This window comes from Silene latifolia, chromosome X, assembly GCF_048544455.1.
Source record: "Silene latifolia isolate original U9 population chromosome X, ASM4854445v1, whole genome shotgun sequence".
Taxonomy (NCBI): Eukaryota; Viridiplantae; Streptophyta; class Magnoliopsida; order Caryophyllales; family Caryophyllaceae; genus Silene; species Silene latifolia.
This window is the reverse complement of record NC_133537.1, coordinates 229446955-229469603: the sequence shown is the minus strand read 5'-3', so window position 1 is coordinate 229469603 and position 22649 is coordinate 229446955. Positions and strand designations below refer to the sequence as shown.

The 22649-nt window shown below is 36.2% G+C and overlaps 1 non-coding gene across 1 annotated transcript; it reads right to left on the bottom strand.

Annotated features, from left to right (window-relative positions):
* Nucleotides 1-21973: 21973 nt before the first annotated feature.
* Nucleotides 21974-22080, bottom strand: LOC141623989 (small nucleolar RNA R71). The gene has a single exon (XR_012533802.1). It is a non-coding gene; the product is annotated as a small nucleolar RNA R71 (small nucleolar RNA).
* Between the last annotated feature and the right edge of the window lie 569 nt (nt 22081-22649).

Here is a 22649-nt window from a genome sequence, read left to right as displayed (position 1 = left end):
CGTTCCAAAAGGTAAAATTCCTAAGGAAATTTATGTTATTGATATAAATTATACTTCCACTACGACATGGGTACTGGATACCGGTTGTGGTTCTCAACTTTGTAATCATTTACAGGATTTAAGAGACGTGAAGAGGCTTAGCAAAGGAGATGTGGATCTACGCCTTGGAAATAAAGCTCGAGTAGTGGCTGAATCCAAAGGATCTTATGTATTAACTTTGCCTAATGGATTTGAGTTTAATTTACATAATTGTTTTTATGTGCCTACACTCTCTAAAAACATTATTTCTATCGCTATGCTAGACATGGATGGATTTTGTTTTGTCATTAAGAACAATCGTTGTACTATTTCAAGGAATGATTTGGTTATAGGTCAAGCTTCTTCCATCAATGGCATTTACATTTTAGAGACCTCAAGTCCAATTAATGATATCTATAACATTCAATCAAAGAAACTCAAATCAAGTGACCCAAATGAATCGTTCATTTGGCATTGTCGATTAGGTCACATAAACGAGAATCGCATTAAAAGATTAATTTCAAGTAATGTGATTACATCATTTGATTATCAATCATATGGTACATACGAATATTGCCTACTTGGCAAAATGACTCGTAATCCTTTTAGTGGTAAAGGGACACGAGCAAGTGAACTATTGGGACTCATACATACCGATGTGTATGGACCAATGAGTATCACCACTCGTGGAAATTATGACTACTTCATAACCTTCACCGATGATTTAAGTAGATATGGGTATATCTATTTAATGAAGCATAAAAGTGAAGCGTTTGAGAAATTCAAGGAATTTCAAAACGAAGTAGAGAACCAATTGAACAAAAGGATTAAGGCACTACGATCCGATCGTGGTGGAGAGTATCTTAGCCTTGAATTTGATTCACACTTGAAAGGTTGTGGTATTATATCACAACTTTCTCCACCCGGAACGCCGCAACTCAATGGTGTTGCCGAAAAGAGAAATCGAACCCTACTTGATATGGTTCGATCCATGATGAGTCAAACCGAGTTACCGAACTCGTTTTATGGATTTGCAATCCAAACTGCAATTCTATCCTTGAATAATAGTCCCACTAAAGCCACCGAAAAGACTCCATTTGAAATATGGAAAGGAAGAGTTCCTAATCTATCCGACATGAAAATCTGATGATGTGATGCTTACGTCAAGGCCAAGACCGACAATAAGCTTGCCCCAAGATCCGAAAAATGTATCTTGGTAGGTTACCCTTTGACCTCTCGAGGTTACTACTTCTACAAACCTCAAGAAAACAAAGTGTTTGTGTCTTCCGAGGCTGTCTTCTTAGAAAGTCAGTTTATTTCTAAGAGACAGAGTGGGAGAAATTTTGAACTTAATCAAGTTCAAGAGACACAAACCGAGGTAGAGACGCAAGAAGATGTTCCTTCGTCGTCTACCACGGCTATCCCTCCTCCTCTTAGAAGAACGGGCCGAGTTATTCGCCATCCCGATCGATATGTGGGACTTATCGAAGAAGATGGAACACTCGATGTGTTGCTTATAGATAGTGACGAGCCCGCCACTTACAAGGCCACAATCTCTAGTCCAAATTCCTCCTTATGGCTTGAAGCCATGAAGTCCGAAATGGATTCTATGCATGAAAACCAAGTTTGGGACTTGGTAGATTTGCCTAAAGGAGCAAGACCTCTTCAATGCAAATGGATATTCAAAGTCAAGAATGGCATAGAGGGACATGACGATGTCTACAAAGCTAGGCTAGTGGCAAAAGGATTTACCCAAGTCCAAGGTCTCCATTATGATGAGACCTTCGCCCCCGTAGCCATGCAAAGATCCATACGGATTTTGTTAGCGATTGCCGCATTTCATGATTATGAAATATGGCAAATGGATGTCAAAACCGCTTCTCTAAATGGGCATTTAGAAGAGGAGGTGTACATGATACAACCCGAAGGTTTTGTTGATTCTAAGAATCTTAACAAAGTGTGCAAGCTTAAGAGATCCATTTATGGTCTTAAGCAAGCATCTAGAAGTTGGAATCATCGATTCGATCATGTTATAAAATAGAATGGTTTCACTTGAAGTGTTGAGGAACCATGTTTATACATGAAATTCAGTGGGAGCAATGTTGTGTTCCTAATCTTGTATGTCGATGACATACTACTCATTGGAAATGATATTCCGATGTTGTCTTCTGTTAAGAAGTGGTTAGGTAACCACTTCCAAATAAAGGATTTAGGAGAAGCACAACGCATATTAAATATCCGGATCCATAGAGATAGATCCAAGAGGATATTGGCACTAAGTCAAGAGTCTTATGTTGATAAGATTCTTCGGCGGTTCAGCATGGACAAATCAAAAAGGGGTTTGGTACCTATGGTAACTGGGACTATATTGAGCAAGACTCAATCTCCCTCCGAACCCCATGATGTTGAACGCATGAAGATGATCCCTTATGCTTCCGCTGTTGGATCAATCATGTACGCCATGATATGCACACATCATGATGTCTCGTATGCCTTGAGTATGACGAGTAGATATCAAGGAAATCCAAGTGAGAGTCACTGGATAGCCGTCAAGAACATCCTTAAGTACTTGAGAAGAACTAAGGATTCTATCTTAGTGTTTGGAGGAGACACCGAGCTACGTGTTAATGGATACACGGACTCGAGTTTTCAAACGGATAGAGATGACATGAAATCACAAGCTGGTTTCGTTTTCATGCTCAATGGTGGTGCCATTAGCTGGAGAAGCTTCAAGGAAGCTGTAACTGCGGATTCGACAACGGAGGCTGAGTACATTGCAAAGCATCAGAAGCTGCCAAGGAAGCTGTGTGGATCAGGCAATTCGCGGAAGGTCTAAGAGTAGTACCTACCGCCAATGATCCCATCACTCTCTATTGTGATAATAGTGGGACGATCTTCCAAGCTAAGGAGCCAAAGTCTAGTAATAGATCTAGACATGTACTTAGAAAATATCATGTAATAAGAGATTTCATTGAAAGAAAGGAAATTGCGATTTGTAAGGTTGGGACGGATGACAACATAGCCGATCTGCTCACCAAGCCTTTATCGCAGGTCATGTGACACCCCGCGATAAAGCGGAAAATATAACTAAATAAAATGCGGAATTTTAGGGAATTTTTGAAACTTTTAAAATTTAAAGCGCGGGTTCACCTCTAAAACATAAATAAAGAGTGCGGAAATAAAGATTTTAAATTATACAAACGTGATAGTTGAGGTGAGGGAAAATATATCCCTCGAATGACAATACAATAAAAGGTAGGACTAAACAATCCTAATAAACCAACTATTAGGCCGAAGTGCTCGCTAGCTCACACATGTCTTCACCCCATGAATGCACCACTAATACCTGTCATTCATGTAAACATGAACGCCACAGTCAGTGGGGAGTAACTCAAGGTTCTCCCAGCCACAAAATGTCGAAACGAATATAACAAATAACTAAAACAGGTAAGTCATGTGAGACTCTTACAAAAATATGGATATCAAAATTTATGTTTAAACATGGTAATTAAATGAGATGGAACAAGATAAATCAACATTAGCATGATAACGGTTAAACTATTCATGTGAGGTAATTAAATAATATGAAAGACAAGAATACGGTCATTTATACAAGGGCGCGCATTTCAAGGAAACACAACATAAATATGAGTTTAGAATCCGAATCATGTGAAGCAGTCAAGTAAGGGATCAAATAGAAACTGTAGCCGTTACATTTAAAACTTCTTAACAAACAAGCACATAGAACGGGATTATTAATGTCACACTCATACTTATGGCTTGCATCTCACCATAAGTACGGATGGGAACATCAATCCCGATGACCTTATCGCCACTAGAGAGCCTATGGCTCACCCCTAGTATCCGATAGGACCGTGACTCAGGGACGGGATGATTAATGTCACATTCATACTTATGGCCTGCATCACCATAAGTACGGATGGGAACATCACTCCCGACGTTCATACCGCAACTAGAGGGCCTCTGGCTCACCCCTAGTATCCGGTAGAACCAAGACTAACAATACAGGGCATAAAAGATGGATACCAATATCTGTAACCAAGCAAAACATTTACTACTCATATAAGACATCCAACTCTCGGCCGGACGGCCAACGAGAGAGGTGTCGAAAGGGTATAGTAACCAATTCTCGGCAGTACGGCCAACGAGAGCGGCGTAAATAAATTAAGATATCCAACTCTCGGCAGTGCGGCCAACGAGAGAGGTATCGAAACAGTATGGTAACCAACTCTTGGCAGTACGGCCAACGAGAGCGACGTAGATAAAATAAGATATCCAACTCTCGGCAGTGCGACCAACGAGAGAGGTATCAAAAGGGCATCGTAACCAACTCTCGGCAGTACGGCCAACGAGAGCGGCGTAAAGATATATCGTAAGAATATGACTCAATCAAGCGATACGAATCAACTTGGAATGAGACTAGTAATGTAATGAGCCGATGATAATCCAAGTCAAACATGTCATGCCAAAATCATATTCATGAATGTGAATAAGTACCCTTTTTCTTTAATATTTGCCAATTAAATAAGAAATGTAAACAAACGGAAATGAACCATTTATAATAAGCAAAACAAGCATCCAATCATAAATGACTCAATTTAATTAAATAAGTAGAATAATTCACTCATATTCGAGATACGATAAATAAATGAGAATGAACGGATTACAAATTCATATTATAGGCAAATGAGACATTTCATCAAATTTTGACTTGAATAAATAATAAATTCCAGATTTATGATTAATGTGAGAAAAATATATGAATGAACGATATTTAACGAATTAAGTTATAATAAAGTATGAGACCAAATGTAAATGACCCACATTCTCACCATTTCTAAGCACACATTATGATTTATAGATGAACCAAGAGCTACTAGGCATGTTCAAGGCATATAATAAGAGTATAAGACATCATAAAGCATAGAACAAGGAGGAGAGGGGGTAGCGGACGCACAAGCCGTGCTTAGCTCCACATGTGACCAACCCGTGATCAACTAGGTCTGCGACCAACCCGCCCGACTCACGGCCAGCCCATCGCCAGGCAGCCGTGACCATCCCCACCGAGCCACACTACCCAGCCCAGGCAACCCCAAAACAGGCCAACACAGGCCACCACAAGCAGGTTAAACAGACCGTCAAAACAGGCCACAACCAGGTACCAAAACAGGCCGTGACCTATTCACAAACTGACCACCCAATAAGCCCAAACCAGACAACAAAGCAGGCCAAATAAACTGTCAAAACAGGCCATACTGCAGGCTGTACAGGCCACCAAAACAGTCCCCCAAAGCGGTCCTAGAAATGCGTACAAAGGTACCACAACTATCACGAAAATAGTCCCAAAAAAAACGCCGAAAAACCCGTCCCTCAACAATCACTCTTACGCCCCAAACACAGTCCTTAAAGATACCATTTTATCCGTCCCAAAACTGAGCCAAAGCAGCCACAACCACCCTTCTATATGGGTCAGAAACCCGAGCTGCAAAAATACATGCGGACGGTTTTACAAAAGTAAACAAATCAATCCCAAAATACGACTGTTCAAAGCTCATTCCAGGAACAGGGTCTCTGTATATTTTTTTTTATTCCACAAATAGAGTGCTCTAGGAATGCACAGCTAATCAATAATCGCATATAGAGTTCACGAGAGAATACGGGCTCGAACAGTCCAAAACAGAGGAGAAAACCGCTCCAAAACAGTCCACACCCGCTAAGTTTCCAGACAGAAAAATAAAGTGGGATTGAGACGGAAATAAAACGCCGTTAAACAAGAATAACACCCAACAAACATAACATAACCAAGCTCGAAATTCGTGTAAAAGAGTCTGATTCAAGCGTTATTTTAAGATGGAACCTCGACACAATATCTTCACGAACACAACCAGCGAATCCGAGCATAAAGACAGAAATAGCGAGGTAAAAATTGAGCATACAAATGAGGAAGGGTGTAAAGAATGGAACTTTATCAAACAAAGACACATAACACGACACTTAAGACGGAATTTCGACGTCTTGTCGAGTAACCTATCACCGTTACCTGTTTTTGATCTCTGAAAGTCCAAGGAATCGCCCAAGGATGATCTTAACCCAAAATAGCACAGAATAGCTCGAAAACCGCATCCTTTGAAAGACGGACGAAATGAAACATGATGAAAGTCTGGCTCTTTCTTACATACAGAGAAGGAGGGCGAGATGAGGAAGCTATTGGTCTAAAATTTATCGAATTTGGTTGAGAATGGAGGCGGGATCTGAGGTTTTTATGTCCCGAAAATGGAGTTGTTGGTCTGGGTTTATTGTTGTTGCAGGGAATTGTTGTTGATGCTGGTGATTTACGAAAGAGAAAGGGAAAGCAGGGGGTAGGGACGGGTAATATTAATAATAATAATAATAATAATAATAATAATAATAATAATAATAATAATAATAATAATAATAGTATATGAAGTTAGAGATAAGGTGAGTGAGTAGGTGTAGTAGGGATCGGATTGGTCCGAATAAATTAGTCTCATATATGAAAATGTGACGGTCTTATGCTACACGGATTAAGGTTTCGAGTCTATATTAACTTAAGACGGAAACTAATATTATTACTGTCACTATTATTATTGTCCGACCAAAAATACGTATACATTCATTCTTATATAAATTATCCCTCAAGAATATATTTTAATAATACGTATTTTTTGTAAAAATGAGCTTTTATGTAATACGTTCATGAAAATCGTGTTTGACATAAAATTAATTAAATTGAATAATTCAAAAATATAAAATAAAGTAATTAAATGGTTTAATAAATTTTAAATGTCAAAATGGGAAATTCGCGGGTGTTACAATCACCCCACCTTTTAAAAAGTTTCGCCCTCGAAACTTGAAAGTAGAAATGAAAGGTTATAAAAAAATAAAATTGGACCTTTTGAAATCGGCAACCAAAACGTTAAAAGGTTACTTATCGTAAGTATTAAAATTCTTTCGAAAGTTTCAAATTGAATTTTCTGACAGAACCAGGTCGAAAGGCAAATCCCTTGTATAAATCAAAATCAAACACTTTCAAAAACATTAACGGAGAGCTTTCAAAAGTATAAGTCTCATTCATAGAACGAAATTGCTCTTGTCGTGCACACAAGAACGCTAACTTTCCAAGTAAAAGACAGATTTAAAATAAAATCAATTCGCCGACAAGCGTGGAACAAGTTATCTAACGTCTCCAATAACGAGTCCTAACATCCGATCAGCGTTAAAATCAAAAGAAAAAGGTAATTTACTCAAATTTTCTTTTGCAAAAGCCAAAATAGAAATAGAGGTTTCACTTTTGAACAAAACAATAAAAAGGTCAAGTTCGTGAAAATGTAACATCAAAATTTGACAAATAAATCATAAATAGATCAAAGTTAGTTAGAATTTGAGCAAAATTAAAAAGCAACTCGGGTATGGCAATCAAAATCATGATAAAGAAGTCTATACTCAAGGAACAAATAGAGAACTAAATCACACTTTCATTTTCAAACCTTTAAAATAGGTAAGGTCTTGTAAAAGTAAATAAACTTTTAACAACGAATCAAAATGGTAGCTTGAAATGTTTAGAAATTTTATGAAATAAAAAGTAACTTAGACATCATAACTATAAAGTACGCTAGGAGGATCCGAACTTAACCAACAAAAGAGCTATGATAACTTTCTAGGGTAAGAATTGAAGTCCAATTTACAAGGATGTCAAAAATAGAGTTTTATAGGTTACCAACATCAAAATTAAAGGAGGAGTATGATGAAGCGAGAAAGAGAGGTACGAACGGTAACACTTATGGTCAAGGAGAAAGAAATTAGACAAGGAGGAAACGCCAAGTACTTAAATCTCAAACAACCACATCATCCTAAACGGTTCCGAAAACTTCCTAACAACAAAACTTATAACTACAACACTTCTAAGGATTTCCTTAAAACACTTATGTTACATCATCTTAAGATATTCTTTGGAACAAGGTACTTCACTATAAGTGTGATTTCACCACTCTAAATCCTCAAACATCCACAAACAACCTCCACGAGATCAAGGTCAAAGCTTCTAACAAAGCTATACTCATATTCAACTAGTGTCAACCATGGGTTTCTCAAAAAGTAAAACCCTCAATCAAAAAAAAAATCCCAATACCAAGCTCTAAATTCCCAGAAAAGGTTCCTCAAATAATCCACAAGGTTCTCATTTCAAAACAAGGTAGTAGCATGCCAACCCAAAGTCTGAAAAATCAATAGAATATCGAGCCCTTCTATCCTTTTACTTATTAAGGATTCCCAAAAACAGAACTACACTCATCTACAACATCATCCCATCATCTCGAGTACTCAATACAACCTCAAAGTTTCTAAAACCATAAATTAAAACTATGTCCTTTAACCTAACCATTGGTGCCAACCATGCCTTTATCCTTCCTAGTTACTAAAACATGTGCTAAGACTTCCCAACAATGTAGCTTACTCTCATTCTCATACCATACTTCAAGTAGTAATCAATATCACTCACTTAAACCAACCAATAATCCCACATTTAACATTTCTCACACGGTGACACAAACATTAAACCCTCATATCCAAAGCAACTACCAATGTTAATCAGAAACTTGACTTAGTCAATCCTATATCCTCAATTTCACCATTCAATTTCATCCACCTTAGGTCAAGTACTAAGCACTAGTATCCCAAACATAAACACAAAGCCAGGTCCTATAACCTTAGTAACCAACGCAACTCACACTTGACACACAAAATCCATCAATCAAATATACTCACTCTATCAAGGATCTAGGTATAAGAACCGTCAAGTATGTCTCATCACACTACCTAAGTTTTTCCAACATCAAATCCTATCAAACCAGGATTAAGGGTCAAACACAAACAATCTCCTCAAAAGTCAAAATTTCCAACCAAGGTCAACATTCCTCAAAAGAGGGAGTACTATAAAAAGGCGTTAAGGAAGGATAAGTAAGGAACAAAGGACAAGTTAGGAAATACAAGAGTGACTTACAAGGAATGAGAAAAGAGGATTTAGAAGAAGGAATAAGCATTAAGAAGTAAAGAACAGGGCAAAGTACGCAAAGAATGAGAAACATCTTCGATGAAGTAGAAGCATTCTTCAAAGGTTGAACAAATCTTCAATTCTCAGCAATAGGCACCAAATCTTGATCACCACATTCTAAGTTCACGGTCATGATCCAAAGGCACGACAGATATTAAATGACAATCAACAAACATGTTAGAACCTAACAAGGAGCAAACACATAACAGACTACCACCTTAGGTACTTAAGTCTACCCATCTCTCATTCATTATTCAAGGTCAAGTTCTAATTTAAACTTCGGGTACACGTGTGTGCGTCGGGAGCAACATAGGCTCTGATACCAACTGGGACACCCCGCGATAAAGCGGAAAATATAACTAAATAAAATGCGAAATTTTAGGGAATTTTTGAAACTTTTAAAATTTAAAGCGCGGGTTCACCAAAATCTAAAACATAAATAAAGAGTGCGGAAATAAAGATTTTAAATTATATAAACGTGATAGTCGAGGTGAGGGAAAATATATACCTCGAATGACAATACAATAAAAGGTAGGACTATACTATCCTAATAAACCAACTATTAGGCCGAAGTGCTCGCTAGCTCACACATGTCTTCACCCCATGAATGCACCACTAATACCTGTCATTCATGTAAACATGAACGCCACAGTCAGTGGGGAGTAACTCAAGGTTCTCCCAGCCACAAAATGTCGAAACGAACATAACAAATAACTAAAACAGGTAAGTCATGTGAGACTCTTACAAAAATATGGATATCAAAATTTATGTTTAAACATGGTAATTAAATGAGATGGAACAAGATAGATCAACATTAGCATGATAACGGTTAAACTATTCATGTGAGGCAATTAAATAATATGAAAGACAAGAATACGGTCATTTATACAAGGGCGCGCATTTCAAGGAAACACAACATAAATATGAGTTTAGAATCCGAATCATGTGAAGCAGTCAAGTAAGGGATCAAATAGAAACTGTAGCCATTACATTTAAAACCTCTTAACAAACAAGCACATAGAACGGGATTATTAATGTCACACTCATACTTATGGCTTTCATCTCACCATAAGTACGGATGGGAACATCAATCCCGACGACCTTATCGCCTCTCGAGGGCCTATGGCTCACCCCTAGTATCCGATAGGACCGTGACTCAGGGACGGGATGATTAATGTCACATTCATACTTATGGCCTGCATCACCATAAGTACGGATGGGAACATCACTCCCGACGTTCATACCGCAACTAGAGGGCCTCTGGCTCACCCCTAGTATCCGGTAGAACCAAGACTAACAATACAAGGCATAAAAGATGGATACAAATATCTGTAACCATGCAAAACATTTACTACTCATATAAGACATCCAACTCTCGGCAGGACGGCCAACGAGAGAGGTGTCGAAAGGGTATAGTAACCAACTCGCGGCAGTACGGCCAACGAGAGCGGCGTAAATAAAGTAAGATATCCAACTCTCGGTAGTGCGGCCAACGAGAGAGGTATCGAAAGAGTATGGTAACCAACTCTCGGCAGTACGGCCAACGAGAGCGGCGTAGATAAAATAAGATATCCAACTCTCGGCAGTGCGGCCAACGAGAGAGGTATCAAAAGGGCATCGTAACCAACTCTCGGAAGTACGGCCAACGAGAGCGGCGTAAAGATATATCGTAAGAATACGACTCAATCAAGCGATACGAATCAACATGGAATGAGACTAGTAATGTAATGAGCCGATGATAATCCAAGTCAAACATGTCATGCCAAAATCATATTCATGAATGTGAATAAGTACCCTTTTTCTTTAATATTTGCCAATTGAATAAGAAATGTAAACAAACGGAAATGAACCATTTATAATAAGCAAAACAAGCATCCAATCATAAATGACTCAATTTAATTAAATAAGTAGAATAATTCACTCATATTCGAGATACGATAAATAAATGAGAATGAACGGATTAAAAATTCATATTATAGGCAAATGAGACATTTCATCAAATTTTGACTTGAATAAATAATAAATTCCACATTTATGATTAATGTGAGAAAAATATATGAATGAACGATATTTAACGAATTAAGTTATAATAAAGTATGAGACCAAATGTAAATGACCCACATTCTCACCATTTCTAAGCACACATTATGATTTATAGATGAACCAAGAGCTACTAGGCATGTTCAAGGCATATAATAAGAGTATAAGACATCAGAAAGCATAGAACAAGGAGGAGAGGGGGGTAGCGGACTGCACAAGCTGTGCTTAGCTCCACATGTGACCAACCCGTGATCAACTAGGCTGCGGCCAACCTGCCCTGCTCACGGCCAGCCACTGCCTAGGCAGCCGTGACCACCCCCACCGAGCCACACTACCCAGCCCAGGCAACCCTAAAACAGGCCAATACAGGCCACCACAAGCAGGTTAAATAGACCGTTAAAACAGGCCACAACCGGGTACCAAAACAGACCGTGACCGATTCACAAAATGACCACCCAATAAGCCCAAACCAGACAACAAAGCAGGCCAAATAAACTGTCAAAACAGGCCATACTGCAGGCTGTACAGGCCACCAAAACAGTCCCCCAAAGCGGTCCTAGAAATGCGTACAAAGGTACCACAACTATCACGAAAATAGTCCCAAAAAAAACGCAGAAAAACCCGTCCCTCAACAATCACTCTTACGCCCCAAACACAGTCCTTAAATATACCATTTTATCAGTCCCAAAACTGAGCCAAAGTAGCCACAACCACCCTTCTATATGGGTCAGAAACCCGAGCTGCAAAAATACATGCGGACGGTTTTACAAAAGTAAACAAATCAATCCCAAAATACGACTGTTCAAAGCTCATTCCAGGAACGGGGTCTCTGTATATTTTTTTTTATTCCACAAAGAGAGTGCTCTAGGAATGCACAGCTAATCAATAATCGCATATAGAGTTCACGAGCAAATACTGGCTCGAAACAGTCCAAAACAGAGGAGAAAACCGCTCCAAAACAGTCCACACCAGCTAAGTTTCCAGACGGAAAAATAAAGTGGGATTGAGACGGAAATAAAACACAGTTAAACAAGAATAACACCCAACAAACTTAACATAACCCAGCTCGAAATTCGTGTAAAAGAGTCTGATTCAAGCGTTATTTTAAGATGGAACCTTGACACAATATCTTCACGAACACAACCAGTGAATCCGAGCATAAAGACAGACATAGCGAGGTAAAAATTGAGCATACAAATGAGGAAGGGTCTAAAGAATGGAACTTTATCAAACAAAGACTCATAACACGACACTTAAGACGGAATTTCGACGTCTTGTCGAGTAACCTATCACCATTACCTGTTTTTGATCTCTGAAAGTCCAAGGAATCGCCCAAGGATGATCTTAACCCAAAAATAGCACAGAATAGCTCGAAAACCGCATCCTTTGAAAGACGGACGAAATGAAACATGACGAAAGTCTGGCTCTTTCTTACATACAGAGAAGGAGGGCGAGATGAGGAAGCTATTGGTGTAAAATTTATCGAATTTGGTTGAGAATGGAGGCGGGATCTGAGGTTTTTATGTCCCGAAAATGGAGTTGTTGGTCTGGGTTTGCTGTTGTTGCAAGGAATTGTTGTTGATGCTGGTGATTCACGAAAGAGAAAGGGAAAGCAGGGGGTGGGGACGGGTATTAATAATAATAATAATAATAATAATAATAATAATAATAATAATAATAATAATAATAATAATAATAATAATAATAATAATAATAATAATAATAATAATAATAATAATAATAATAATAATAATAATAATAATAATAATAATAATAATAATAATAATAATAATAATAATAATAATAATAATAATAATAATAGTATATGAAGTTAGAGATAAGGTGAGTGAGTAGGTGTAGTAGGGATCGGATTGGTCCGAATAAATTAGCCTCATATATGAAAATGTGACGGTCTTATGCTACACGGATTAAGGTTTCGAGTCTATATTAACTTAAGACGGAAACTAATATTATTACTGTCACTATTATTATTGTCCGACCAAAAATACGTATACTTTCATTCTTATATAAATTATCCCTCAAGAATATATTTTAATAATTCGTATTTTTGTAAAAATGAGCTTTTATGTAATACGTTCATGAAAATCGTGTTTGACATAAAATTAATTAAATTGAATAATTCAAAAATATAAAATAAAGTAATTAAATGGTTTAATAAATTTTAAATGTCAAAATGGGAAATTCTCGGGTGTTACAGGCCAAGCATGATGGACATGTTGCGTCCATGAGACTTAAACGTGTACCAAGTTTATGTTAGATTTTGAAATGAAATAAAAAGTGTTGTTTTTGTTCATGTTCATAATTGATTTTGTCTTTTATCTTTTCTTTATACATTGTTATATCCAAACGGGTTGTAGTGACAATTGAACCCCGTTAAAGTGAACATGGATTAACATAGTATTCGCCCATAGTTACTTGTATGAGGTGACATCTCGAAGTAACTAGAATGTGATACGATTAATGGCAAGTTCAAGTGTCATGGAGTCATATGAGAATGACTAGTCGATCACGTAGGCAGACTGTTAGGAACACCTTGTCGGGCCTTATGACCGCTTATAGAGTTCTGGCAAATTTATATAGCCTGGTTGTGGCGAGAGCTACTATAGTATTCTAATGAGTCGATTCTTTTGACTAAAGACTATTCACCTAAGATGGCACAGTTTCAGATTAACTTTGATTTGTGTTACTACAACCTTCGTAAATGGGGTCCAATGGGCATATTTTGGGTTATGATGGATGTGGCTAGTCGAAGGGAATGAGTGCGATAGGAATTGTCCACCTCTAGTCAGGGTTATAACAATATCTCAGGGCCACTCGAGGAGTAATGAACTGGAAATGCGTGGCCACGCTCGGAATGAATCCATGGTGGATAAATCCGGTCAATCAGTTATTCTCCAGATCGAGGAAACAACTCTCGATATGATCACTTGCAAGTACGACCTGAAAGACACCTTGCATTGAGTGGGAGATAGTAATAGGACAAGAGAATTGGTAACGCACACTTGTCGAGGACAAGTGGGAGATTGTTGGAATATGTGTCCTCCGACAATAATGCGATCATAACTGTTGATCATGATGATCACATGTTTAAGTCTCATTTTAAAGAATACAATTGGGAAGTATTTTTACTGTCAACTGGTCCACACATATCGGTAATGATTGGCTGACTAGAGTTGACATTACTGTCGTGCGACGGTGGTGAGCAGTTGATCCCCTTAGGTCATACATATAGGTTAACACTCTTAATTGATCATTTAATTGATCGTATGACGATACGGGTCAATTAAATTACTTAAAATTGACGGACGATTTTGGAAGTAATATTTACGTGTCTTATTGAAATTTGATTAAATAAGATACGGTCTAAGTAATCGAATTGTTTTATTACTTAGATGAAATTATTGTTTAAGGAAAAAATTGCATTTGAATGAATAGATTATTATAAATACAAGATGTTGTGATTTATAATTGGTAAAATATTTTGGTACAAGTAATTATCAATTACTAAGTCGATTTTGTATATGACGTATTTTTATTAATGAGTTGATTTTAATATGTTAAAATACATAACATTTTTACATGACATGTTGAATGTGACAAATTGACAAAATAATGTGTAAAATGGATTTTCCATTTTACACTAAATGGACCGAAATAATGATGAGTATTAGGTATATATTATGTTAATTATGTTAGTGGTAAACATAATGATTTTAGCCTAATACTAGCCATGCATACCTACACAATCTTGTGAAGACCACCTTGTGCATGCATTGGCCATTCTCTCCCACCCATGCCCGGTTTTTCCACCCTCCATGCAAAGAGTTTTTTGTCTTATTTTTGCATATAGACTACTCTTGGAAAAACATTTTATTCATTCATTCTTTTTTCACATCTAAAATAAGAATTTTAGAGAGATAAAAAGCTTTCCTTCTCCTCTGTCTCTCAACCGAATTAGAGAGCACAAAATAAGGATTTTTGGTAAATTTTATACTAAATTAATATTGTTCTAGTAATAATAATAATATTAATTTGATTAAGTTGTTACTTTGGGTATAAAACCTTGGGAGGGATTCTACACTTGAATCCTTGTTCATCCAATTAAGAAAAGCTCAAGAACAAGAGAGTAGGAGAACTCTCTTGTGCCCTTTTGATCCGAAATATCAATGTAAGAATGAAGATTTCTTCCTTATTTTACTTATAGTTTGCATGCATAAGATCATTTTAATTTCATGACTAAAAATTAAAATCATAACATATATGAATATGTAGAGTAAAGAGATATAGATTTCTAACACTTACTTCAACTAAGTACTTTTCCAAACCTTTAATTTCTCTTTTTAGCTTGAAAGGCTTAGGGTTTTCATAAATCCTTATGTGTTGTTCGAACTTTAATATGTGCAACTTCTTGACACATAACAGAGTGTTCTGTCCAACACTGAAATCGCTCATCGTATTATCCTCGAGAATTCATGACGTTTCTTCTATGGCTTGCCAATGATTCATCATGCTCTTATGCATATGATTCATTATTGGACATGTGCATGATTATTCTAATGGCGGAAACATTAGTAACTAATAATCATGAGATCAACCATTCTTAGGTTCAATGAACGACCATGACTGCTAATGGCAATTCCATTTTCATTTACATGAATAACCTACGTTTCTCGTTGATTCGATGTGTACATCTCAATACTTATCCAACATCTCATGATGTTATTGGATTCATCATAGTCCATTTTCATCCAGAATTGAAAACTCAAATACTTCTTTGTGAAGGAAAGTATTAGCTCGTCATTATCAATGAGTAGTGAGTTATAAATTTTACAAGATGATTGCTCCCACTAAATTCCATGTCTTCACATGATAATTTCCAACTCCCACATAATTCCACATGTTTCGTAATTGACTACTCAATTGAAACATTTCAAGAATTGAAATATATTTTGCTTTGCTAAGTTATTAAGATAAACCAATATATGTTCCCATCATATCCTTTCAAAATACCTATTTTGAAAAGGTTTCAATCTTCAACCTTATGGAAAGAGATTTTAATCTCTAACTCATTCATCTTATAATGATGTGCGGCAATGTCATCAGATTAAATGTGAATTATATCTAATACACGTCCTTCAAAATACCCTTTTCGGAAAGAGGTTTAACCATTTCATTTTCATAATGAGGTTAAGTAATGATATTAGCGTGGTTAATACTTAGCTTATCTCTTGTGGATATCGGCATATCAACATTTGAAACTTTTAGTCATAAATCTCATTTATTTTCTAGGATGCAACTTTGATTCATATAGGCTCTTAAGTAAATATCAACATTGAAACTATTGGTCAAAATTTATCATAAACTAGTCAAAACTCTTGTTAAGACTTTATATTAGTCATTCTTATTCCAAAACTTTCTTTTTTTCTCCTCGTGTAGTTATCTTGAGAACATATTCTTTTGATTACTTCACTTAGTCTCTTTTATCATGTAGATATAATCTATTCGAGACCATAGATCTCATCTGTTCGAGTATACTATCTATATAGGTATACAAATCATTCTTTCTTGCACAGATCTCATTTACACAAGTTTTCTTGGTGTTGTTTGTGTCTTCATTTTTCTCCCACTCTATCTTTAGAATAAATACACTAGAGATTCAAAGATAGCATAGGAGACACAAATTATGATTTTGAAGTATAAGGAGGACTATCTCATAGGTTGGCTAATTGTTTTAGATTTGATAAGCGTACTTGGTGATTGACATTCCTTTAAGAGAGTTCATCAACTCAATGATCACTTTATATTTGATCATATACAAGTGATGTGACCATAATTAGCGCATATTTAGCCCCCGAATTAGCCTTGTTCCCATGCTTTTTAGTGCATATTTGGGTCATTTATTGTCTTTAGTTCTTTGTTTTGCATATTCTTTGAGATTTTGATCCCTTGGTAGGAAAGGAGTGCAAATCTTGCATTTTCATGGCAAAACGAGACTAAATTAAACGAATCCAATGACCAAACATCAAGGAGAGACAAGATTAGAAGGCCTTTGTACATATTATAGTAGATGAGCAATGTTGAGAAAGGATCCTTGAGTCCCCAAGGAAATCCCCAAGGAATTTATGAAGAAAAGGGAAGAAAAGAAGAAGAAATGTTGCTGAGGTACAATCCGTACGGATTGTCCCCAATCCGCCCGTCCTCCACAAGCACAGTCCGTGCGTTTTCCTCCAAAGACGCCCGGGTTTGCAGCCACCAGAATCCGCCCGGATTCCTCCAAAGACGCCCGTGTTCCACCACCAGAATCCGCCCGTACCGACTCCAAAACGCACGGATTCCTGTACAGCGCAATTTCGTCTTCTCCAAGCTACAAAGAAAGAAGCCCTTCCTTCGAAAAATACCGTCTCCTCCCTGCTCAATCTAAAAAGTGTAATTACTAGTTTAGCCCTTAGTTAACCCTAATGCATCCCCCTAATTTGCACTATAAATACCCCATTAGTCTAATAAGAAGAGCATGTTCTTATTATCAATAATTAGAGTAGTTAATATAAATCAAATCTCTCTTTAGTATTGTAATCAACAATTAATCAAGTTCTAATACAAGTTTTATTTTCTTAATCTCTCTTTTGTTCATCCTTTATTTTGGGTAATTGAAGATTATTTGGGTTATTGTTGGGAGATTGACAACCTCTCAATCAAGCATCAAGTACTTCTTTTATCTTTGCTTTATTATTGGAATCATTAGTAGGTATAATTCTCTTAATCCCTCTTTAATTATTGTTAATTACTTTCATTTATTCATCATGTTTCTTTTTGTTGGTATGATTGACAACCTTGCTAGCATGATCAACATGATAATGAGTGAGTAGTCTCTTAGCTAGGGTTAATGGGTGATTAGGAGAAACCAACATGGGGAATGATTCATGCTTAAATTAATATGCTTTCATGGTTTATTTGCTTTCTTGTTATGATCTCAACTCATGCACATGTTATGTTTGATGAAATGCTAAGCCTATAAATCCTTGCATTTACTACCATCTCCTATCTTTTCAATGAGACTTGTAAGACATAAACCAACTCGAGTCTCATTAGACAATGCATGTTGTTGAGTAGGGAAGACTAAGTCGACTTGTAGGTGTTGTACAATCTAATCGATTCGGCTCCGGGACCCAAACTTTCCTAGGATTGTAAGATATAACCCAACTCAATCCATCACAACAATAATTGCTTCCTTATAATTTGAGAACATGTTTGTATGATCAATTCCCATGAATCTCCTATGACCCCATAACACCCTAGTGCTTTTTTATCAATTGTTTACAACCCTTTCAATTCATCTTGCTTGTTTATTTCCATTGATATTTAGTTTAGAGACCTTCTACATCAACCCAAATTGTGACACCCCTAAGACACCACTAGTTTCAATAGAAATCTCATCTCAATTCCCGTCCCTTGGGATCCGACCTTTACTTGCCTCTTTACTAACACTACAACAAATTGTCACTTGCACCACGAATTATGCCACGGGAATTTAGAATTCGTGGCTAAATTCAGCTTAGCCACGGGAAAAATGTATTCATTATTTTGGAAAAAAAAATTTATGCCACGGGATAACTTTTCCCGTGGCAAAAAGTCACTTGCGCCACGAAATAGGCTACACCCGTGCCAAATAATCAGTTTAGCCACGAACTATGTCACACCCGTGACGAAAATTTAATTAGCCACGAATTGTTCCGTGACAAAAAAAAAAATTAGACACGAACTAACAAACTCCCGTGGCGAGTATCTTTTCCGACTTAAATTAAGATATTTTCATGTTAAGGCAAACTTAAAATCGAAAAGAAATTTAATCAAATATAAATAATATGAAAATGCATTTAAATATAAAATTTTGCAAACACTTTGATTAATAATATTTTGTTATTGTTTTATTTTTTTTATAAGCAATTTTAAAATTTTATAAATTTATATGCAAGCAAAGAAATGTTTATCGTCTAAATTTTTTGATTCTTTCAGAAATCACAATTATGTTTTGGAAGTTTTTCAAAACTTTTTTAATTTAAGAAATTTGTTTTAATATATAATTCTGTTTAATTAGAGTCGTGAATTTATTTTATGTTTTTAATTAAAATATTATAATCTTGAATAACAATCCTAAATGACCGTATCACATTTAAAGACATATCATATATTAAATAAATAAGTTATTTATCATCTATCTTTGATAAATCTAAAATTAACATATTGTCAAATTGGTTTATTCAAAATTTGATTTATAACTTTATTTGTAAAATATTTGTAGAAAAATTTGAATTTGATATAAAGTTTAACTTGGTGAGAAAAAAAGTGTGGGAAAAGTTTTTTTAGAAGTGAAAAAAAAACGATAATTAGATTACAAAATTGGTTAAATAAAATAAGTGCGCTGAGAAATGAAAGAAAAAAAAATGATCTTCCACAAATCAATTAAGAAAAAAACATATCAGAAAAATTATCAATATAAGAAATTCAAGGGTTAATTCATAAACATTACCAATATAAGGACCCTTTTTTCATAATCAGTACCAACATAATCAATAATTAGTAATCAATACCAAAATATTAAGTTTTTTTACGATCGGTACTAAGTCGCCTGAAAATCTAATCTCAACCTACTTGAAAAAATCCAAAAAAAGATAATTTAAGTACAAATCTCCACTCACCCACTTCCAAAATATCTCTCTTAGAAGAAAACACCTTTAAAGTAGGAAAAAAAATTAGAGTAAGAAGGCGAATTGGTACCTATCGTAGAAAAAAGTTAATATTTTGGTAGTGATTACTAATTATTGATTATGTAAAAGATGACTAAAATTGGTAGTTTTTATCAATTTACCCAAAATTCAATATGGAGAAATTTTTTCCATTGAAAATGAGCACAACACAGGGAAAATATAGAAATTATAATAATTTAAAGTCACATGTGCAAATAATGTGAAACATTTGAGAAAAAAACGATAAATCATAACAAAGAGAAATCAGTTTAAGAAAATAAACGATTTTGTTATATGACAATGTTTTTCGTGTTTCTTGAGTAAAAAGTGATTACTTTTTGGCTAATAGTGACCAACTTGGGAGGAAAAAAGACCTTAAGTTATAAAAGTGGTCATTATTTTACCAAAAAATGGTTAACTTTTCATATCGTATGTATGACGGTCATACAATAGCATTTGCGTAAAAAAAGTATACGAAAAATTTAGTACAAGAGAAATGAAAATAAGAATGTCGATAAACTAAAGAAATAAAAAAATGTTAGGAAAACACGATTAAGTTTACTTTTTAGAGAAAATGGATTTGCTAACTTGGGCAAAAAAATGACGTCAAAATCATTAGTCGGGAGGATAACATCGAAATTTGATTGTTTTGGCCAAAACAATGTTTTCCCACAAAAATTCGTAAATCATGTAACATTTTTGTAATTAAATAGTACTAAAGGTAAATATTGAAAGGAAAAAAAATAAACATAAAAGGATTAGAAGTACCAATTATATCAACAAAGTTAACTTTCAGTTTCGGTAGCACATCAAAAAAACTCTACAATTAAGCGTGCTCAGGTGAGAGTAGTGTTGAGATGGGTGACCTCCTAGGAAGCCTCTTTGATGCGCGCGAATGGATGACCGGTGAACGTTCAAATGAATCGAGTTAACTAGCAAAACCAGTACCGAGATGTCACTATTCCATATATGATAAAATATCGATCGTGAAAAAAAAATTATTTACCATTTTATTTATTTAATTTCATATAAATTTTTTGCCACGGGAATTATTTTTTGGCCACGGGATTTATTAGCCACGAGAGAAACCGTGGCCAAAAATTTAATAATAGCCACGTTCTTGTTTTTCCCGTGGCTATCTCTTTGCCACGGCCACTTGCGTCACGGAATATATTCCCGTGGCCAAATGATTTAGCCACGGAAATTTAATACTTGCGCCACAAATTTAGCCTTGGCCCAAGTGCTCATTTGTAGTAGTGTAATTGTAGAGTTGTTTGTGAAGCTATAAATTGTGTTTTGATTCGGACGTGACCCAACGACCACATCTATTTAATTGTGAACACGAAACGGACCAATCAAAAATGGCACCGTTGCCCGGGACGGTGTTTACTTGATTTAGATTTTCTTTTATTGTTATTAGTTGTGTCTTTCTTTGCCTTGGGGAAGTAAAACTCCTCAAGGTTTGTTCTAATTGTTTTCGAGTTGTTTGATATTTTGCATGTCTAGAAGGTCACAAGGTAATTTGTTATCTTTTGACCGTGAAATTGAAAGAACCTTGACAAACAATAGGAGATTTGCTAGGAGGGGTATTAGTGAGGTTGTTCAACCAACTATTGAGTTCATCAACCCTTTTGCAAGAGAAGGTGAGGAGAACCCATTACAAAATACCCCACAAAATCAACCTACAATGCCTAAATTTTCATCGCATTCCGTACCCACCGAGGAGAACCTACCCAATGGTACTCCCACACCACAACATCTAACCGGAAATTTTATTGCCAAATCCGCCTTTATCCAATTAGTCGAAAGGAGCTAATTTGGGGGGATGCCTAGTGAAGACCCTCATTCACATATGGAAACCTTTTGTGACTATTATGATGCGATTTCTCAAACCGGTGTGACTCAAGACCAAATTCGATAGATCTTATTTCCTTTTTCTCTAATCGGCACCGCGAAACAATGGTTGAAGGGCCTTGATAAGGCCACTCTCGGAATAGATTCTTGGAAGAAGTTGGCTCTAGCTTTCTACAAAAAGTTCTACCCACCGGAAAAGACTAACATGCTAAGACCTTAAATTACGGGTTTTAAGCAAAGGGATGAAGAATCTTTGTATGAAGCTTGGGAGCGGTTTAAGGGAATTTGTCGCTCATGTCCTCACCATGGACTTAGCGAATGGTTCTTGGTACAACAATTTTGGAACGGTTTATATGAAGATTCAAGGAACATTCTCAACATGGGATCAAATGGAATGTTCACCGAAGTTGAGGACAATCAAACATGGAACAACATTGCGGAAATGGCGGTCCATAACTCACAATATAGTAGACCTCGCAAGGCTACTGGAGGAGGAAGGCATGAACTGGACTCCGTTACTCAATTGGGTGCTCAACTTAGTGCTCACATTGACACAATAGATTTGAAGTTTGAACAAGCAATGGCTAAACTTGAAGAAGTCTCAAAATCACCAAAACATCATGTTAATGCCATGACGGCATCCTCATCAATCCCAAGTGGGATATGTGAGAATTGTGGAACTTTGGGACATGACCAAAGTGAATGTAGGGGAACAAATGAACAAGTAAATGCTTTCCAAGCATACAAGAGTGGTACCCCTTATTCCAATTATTACAATGAAAACACCTAGTTTCATCCAAATCTCTCATACAAAAGCCAAAATGTTCAAAATCCTCAAACATCTTACACTCCACCTCCCATGAGAAACCAAAATCAAAGAC